Consider the following 6000-nt stretch of genomic DNA (forward strand, 5'->3'; position numbering starts at 1 on the left):
CGTATCAACAGGCGTAGCGGCGGGCTTACAGTTAAGCATGCCAGCGTGCTCGAGGAGCTCGTGAGCGTACTTCCGCTGATGAAGGAAGAAGCCATCCGGACGGCGCACCACCTCGACACCGAGAAAGTAGTGCAAAGGACCCAAGTCCTTGATGGCGAACTCAGCGCGAAGACGAGCCGTGAGCTGACTGAGGAGACCAGCCGTACATGCCGTCAGGATGATGTCGTCGACATAGAGCAGCAAGTAGGCCGTGTCAGACCCCTGATGATAGACGAAGAGTGAGGCGTTCGAGCGGGTAGAGTGGAACCCAAGCTGGTGGAGAAACGCCGCGATGCGCTGGTACCAAGCGCGCGGAGCCTGCTTGAGTCCGTACAAGGACCGCGAAAGCAGGCACACGTGGTCGGGAAGTGCCGGGTCAACAAACCCAGTGGGCTGTTGGCAGAAGACCTGCTCCTCGAGGTGACCATGGAGGAAGGCGTTGGAGACGTCCATCTGGTGCACTGGCCAAGCATGGGAGATCGTAAGGTAGAGAACCGTGCGTATCGTGCCGGGCTTGACAACCGGAGCGAAGGTGTTGGTGAAGTCGATGCCAGCACGCCGTCGGAAGCCACGAACTACCCAACGCGCTTTGTAGCGATCAAGGGTACCATCGGGACGGAGCTTGTGTTTAAAGACCCACTTCCCGGTAATCACGTTGGCGTGTCGGGGATGGGGAACAAGCTGCCACGTCCGGCTACGCAACAGGGTGTCAAACTCCTCTTGCATCATAGCCATCCAGAGCGGGTCACGAAGAGAGGATCGAACGGAGGACGGCAACGGCGACGGCTCAGAGGTGGACGCCGCATGGACGTAGTCAGCCGAGGCATAGCGCGAGCTCGGGCGAAAAACGCCCGTACGGGCGCGGGTGACCGGACCGGCCACAGGCGCTGGGGGGGGGGGGCGCGGGCGCCGGTGGCGCAGGGGGTGCTGAGGGGGCCGCGGGGGCCGCGAGCACCGGGGGCACCGGGGGGGCCGCGAGTGCCGAGGGCGCCAACACCAGGGGCGCCGGGGCGCCCGGGGAGCCGCGGGGGCCGCGGGCGCCGGAGGAGCCGCGGGGGCCGCGGGCGCCGGAGGAGCCGCGGGGGCCGCGGGCGCCAATGTCGGGGGCGCCGCGGCTGTAGGAGGCGCCGCATGCGGGGGGGCGCGCCTCAAAGCCGTGGGGCGCACCAAGAGAGGCGCGCGAGCGCCCTGGGAGAGACATCGAGGAGCCCGCGTCACCAATGGCGGGAGGAACAGCCGGGGGTACCTGGTGAAACGGAAACACATGCTCATCAAAGTAAACGTGCCGGGAAGTGAACACACGGTGGGAGACGGGATCGTAGCACCGATATCCCCTGGAGTTGGAGGGGTAGCCAATGAAGATGCAAGCGACAGATAGAGGTGCAAGTTTGTGAGAAGCAGTGTCGGCAATGCTAGGATAGCAAAGGCACCCAAAAATATGCAAGTCGTCATAAGACGGGGGCGTACCAAAGAGAAGATGTTGTGACGCCCCGAGACCGATGTGCCAGGTGTCCTCTAGTTATTCGCTGTTGTTGCCTTGTCATTTCTTGTGTGTCATGCATTGCATATCATGTCATCATGTGCATTTCATTTGCATACATGTTCGTCTCATGCATCCGAGCATTTTCCCCGTTGTCCGTTTTGCAATCCGGCGCTCCTATGTCACCCGGTGTCCATTTCTACCTCTTTTCGTGTGCGGGTGTTAAACGTTTTCGAATTGGACCGAGACTTGTCATGCGGCCTTGGTTTACTACCGGTAGACCGCCTGTCAAATTTCGTGCCATTTAGACTTCGTTTGATACTCCAACGGTTAACCGACGGACCGAAAAGGCCTCGTGAGTGTTGCAGCCCAACACCTCTTCAAAGTGACCCAAAACCCACCAAAACCCTCTTCATCATCTCGGTCGTTCGAACACGATCGCGTGACCGAAAACCGCACCTCATTTGGACTCTCCTAACTCCCTCTACCTATATATATGTGTGCCTTCCCGAATTTTTCGCGGATGAACCCTAAAATTCTTCCTCCTCGCGCCACCGGACATGTCCGCTCATCGGCGGACGCGTCTAATCTGCCGCCACATCACCCCGTCCAATGGGAGCGTGCCACCTCAGCATCACCGCCGCCTCCAACCACTCAGGCGCCGCCATCCCTCTCTCCTCAGCGCGCCGCCGCGGCCAGCGGGGCCCGAGGCCGGCCCGCGCGGGCCCATCTCGCTCCGCCGCCCGGGAGACACCGCCGCCTTCGCCCGAGCTCCTCCCGCTGCCCGCCGGCAGTCCTCTGTGCCGCGCCACCGCGCCGGCTCGCCGCGCCGGCTCGCCGCACCGACCTTCGCCGGCGCACGCCCGCCACCATCGCCGGCGCAGCTCACCGCGCCGCCTCCTGCACGGCTCGCCGCCGCCCCGCCTTGCTCGCTGCCCGCGCACGCCCGTCTCCGGCGACCGCGCCCTCCCTCCGGCCATCGCCGTCTTCTCCGGCAAGCATCCTCGTTTTGTGTGCCGCTACAGTACCGGATCCAGATCCAGATCCAAACGAGACGGTTGACTTTCTTCCTGAAATCCTAGTTTTTTTGCAATCTTCATCGCATCATAACTCATCATCCGTGGCTCAGATTCGTGCGTGTAGCATATCAAAATGTTCGTCTCGACGAGTACATCATTTCATCTCATTGCATCATTTTCATTTGAGCTCATCTTGATGCCCGAAATGCTGTTGGAAGAGGGCTATGTGATGAATTTGTCAGGTGTGTTTCAGCAAATGGCATTTTGTCATTTTTGCCATGATTAATGTGTGCATGATATGACCCTGAGCTCTACATGTGTTTTGTTATATGCCATGCCATCTTTACAAAGGTGCTTGCCATGTATTTTTGTGACATTTTTGGTGACTAGAACAAGCTTGCAAAGTAGCGTAATCGGTAATGCTGATCTCAGGGACATAGAATTTCACTAAGTCCTTGTCCTGTTTTTGTTGTTATGCCATATGTTCATGTTGTTTCTTAGTGATCCGTGCCTCTTTTGAGGATGATCAGTAAGGATGTTTTGTTAACATTGTGGTGCTCTATCCATCCATGTCTTTCTTTGCATTTATGGAGCACCCTAGCTTGAGTCAATCGAGCTCTACTTTTGCTATAAAATGTTCCTGGCAGATCGTTGACATGATTAGCGATTTTGCCGAGGTTGTTGCTATTGATCCATGCATGCTATATTGTTGTTCTTGCCATGTCTAGATTCTATGCCATGTCTTCTTGATGGGTGTATGCTTAGTTTGTCATGCCATGCTTTGTAGTGAGTGCATCGAACTCGTAAACATGCCTACTCGTTAACTGTTTTGCATGCTCCAGTTTTTCACTAAGTCTGAATCTGTTTATGTTTTTGCCATGTTCACATGCTTGCAATTGTATTTTCTGATCCCTTTTGGCTCAAGGTCACTAAGGGACTTTTGTTAAGTGCTTTGAGTAGCTTCATTCCATGCCTTGATTTGCCATGTTAAGGTCCTGTAGCCTATAGTTTTCATGCTCTAAAGTGTGCTTCCTGATGATAAATTCCAGACTTGTGTTAATTTCACTAAGTCTGAAACCTGTTATCATTTGCACTTTTGCCATGCTTGTTTGTACCTGTTAATGGATGAATTAGCCATAGCTCAGTGTTCATCTTTTGTTAAGCTTCTTGAGTGGATCCCTGCCATGTATTTGGTTTCCATGTTTGATTGCTGTAGCATATTTATCTTGATGCATTTAGTTGGTCACTTACTGATTATCGCAGACCGGTGCCATATTTGTTTTGCTTGCCATTTCCAAACCGTGCATCCGATTCCGGTGATCTTTATATCGATTTCAACCGAAATTACCTCCCATTTCCAGTGGCACTCTTGGATTTCCAAGTTGAGGCCAGGTTCAATCATTCCTTTCCAAATCATGCATATGCATCACATACCGCATCCCGCATATCATACCATGTTCATGTGTTGGTTGTTTACTATGTTGTGTGCTTCTTTCCGGTGTTGCTTCTTCGGGTTGGTTCCGATAACGTCGCGTTTGTGAGAAACCGTTCGACTACATCCGTTTGTCTTCTTCATGGACTCGTTCTTCTTCCTTGCGGGATTTCAGGCAAGATGACCATACCCTCGAAATCACTTCTATCTTTGCTTGCTAATTGCTCGCTCTTTTGCTATGCCTATGCTGCGATACCTACCACTTACTTATCATGCCTCCCATATTGTTGAACCAAGCCTCTAACCCACCTTGTCCTAGCAAACCGTTGTTTGGCTATGTTATCGCTTTGCTCAGCCCCTCTTATAGCGTTGTTAGTTGCAGGTGAAGATTGAAGTTTGTTCCTTGTTGGAACATGGAGATGTTGTTTCTTGTTGGAACATGTTTACTTGTTGGGATATCACAATATCTCTTATCTAATTAATGCATCTATATACTTGGTAAAGGGTGGAAGGCTCGGCCTTATGCCTGGTGTTTTGTTCCACTCTTGCTGCCCTAGTTTCCGTCATATCGGTGCTATGTTCCCGGATTTTGCGTTCCTTACGCGGTTGGGTTATAATGGGAACCCCTTGACAGTTCGCCTTGAATAAAACTCCTCCAGCAAGGCCCAACATTGGTTTTACCATTTGTCACCTAGCCTTTTTCTTTCCCTTGAGTCGGCCGGCTCAAGGGTCATCTTTATTTTAACCCCCCCGGCCAGTGCTTCTCTAAGTGTTGGTCCAACTGAGCGATGTCCGAGGCTACCAGGGGCAACTCTGGGCTGGCTTACTCGACGTCTGGCTCATCTGGTGTGCCCTGAGAATGAGATATGTGCAGCTCCTATCGGGATTTGTCAGCACATCTGGATGGCTTTGCTGGTCTTGTTTTACCATTGTTGAAATGTCTTATAACCGGGATTCCGAGCCTGATTGGGTCTTCCCGCTAGAAGGAATATCCTTTGTTGACCGTGAGAGCTTGTGATGGGCTAAGTTGGGACACCCCTGCAGGGATTTGAACTTTCGAAAGCCGTGCCCGCGGTTATGGGCAGATGGGAATTTATTAATGTCCGGTTGTAGAAAACCTGAAGTTAACCTTAATTAAAATGCATCAACCGCGTGTGTAACCATGACGGTCTTTTCTCGGCGGAGTCCGGGAAGTGAACACGGTGTTGGAGTTATGCTTGACGTAGGTTGTTCTAGGATCACTTCTTGATCATAGTTGTTCGACCATGCTTTTGCCTTCTCTTCTCGCTCTCATTTGCGTATGTTAGCCACCAAATATGCTAGTCGCTTGCTGCAGCTCCAACTCATACCTTTTGCCCTACCTATAAGCTTAAATAGTCTTGATCCCGAGGGTGCGAGATTGCTGAGTCCCCGTGGCTCACAGATACTTCCAAAACTAGCTTGCAGGTGCCGTTGAACCATGCAGATGACGCAACCAAGGTCAAGGAGGAGCTCAATGAAGATCTTCTCCTTTGTGTTGTTTCGTTCTAGTTGATCAGTAGTGGAGCCCAGTTGGGGTCGATCGGGGATCTGTGTAGCATTTGGGGTAGTCTTCTTTTATTTTGGTTCCGTAGTCGGACCTTGATTGTATTTGGATAATGTAATTCTTTATTCATGTAATTGTGTGAAGTGGTGATTGTAAGCCAACTATGTATCTCTTTCCCTTATGTATTACATTGGTTGTGTGAAGATTACCTCACTTGCGACATTGCTTTCAATGCGGTTATGCCTCTAAGTTGTGCTTCGACACGTGGGAGATATAGCCGCATCGAGAGCGTTACAGATGGTGAGGTGCGTAGTTCCACCATGGGCGGCAGGGTCTAATGTTAAGGAGAAGTGATGCAGTGGCGAGTGCGTCCGGCCAGAAACGAGGTGGCACGTTGGCATGAAACAGGAGCGTGCGAACGCAGTCATTCAGAGTGCGAAGGACGCGTTCGGCTCGACCGTTCTGCTGTGAAGTGTACGGGCATGTGAGGTGGAAAACTATGCCG

The sequence above is a fragment of the Triticum urartu genome, chromosome 4A (genome assembly GCF_056163025.1).
Source record: "Triticum urartu cultivar PI428250 chromosome 4A, HENAU_Tu73, whole genome shotgun sequence".
NCBI lineage: Eukaryota > Viridiplantae > Streptophyta > Magnoliopsida > Poales > Poaceae > Triticum > Triticum urartu.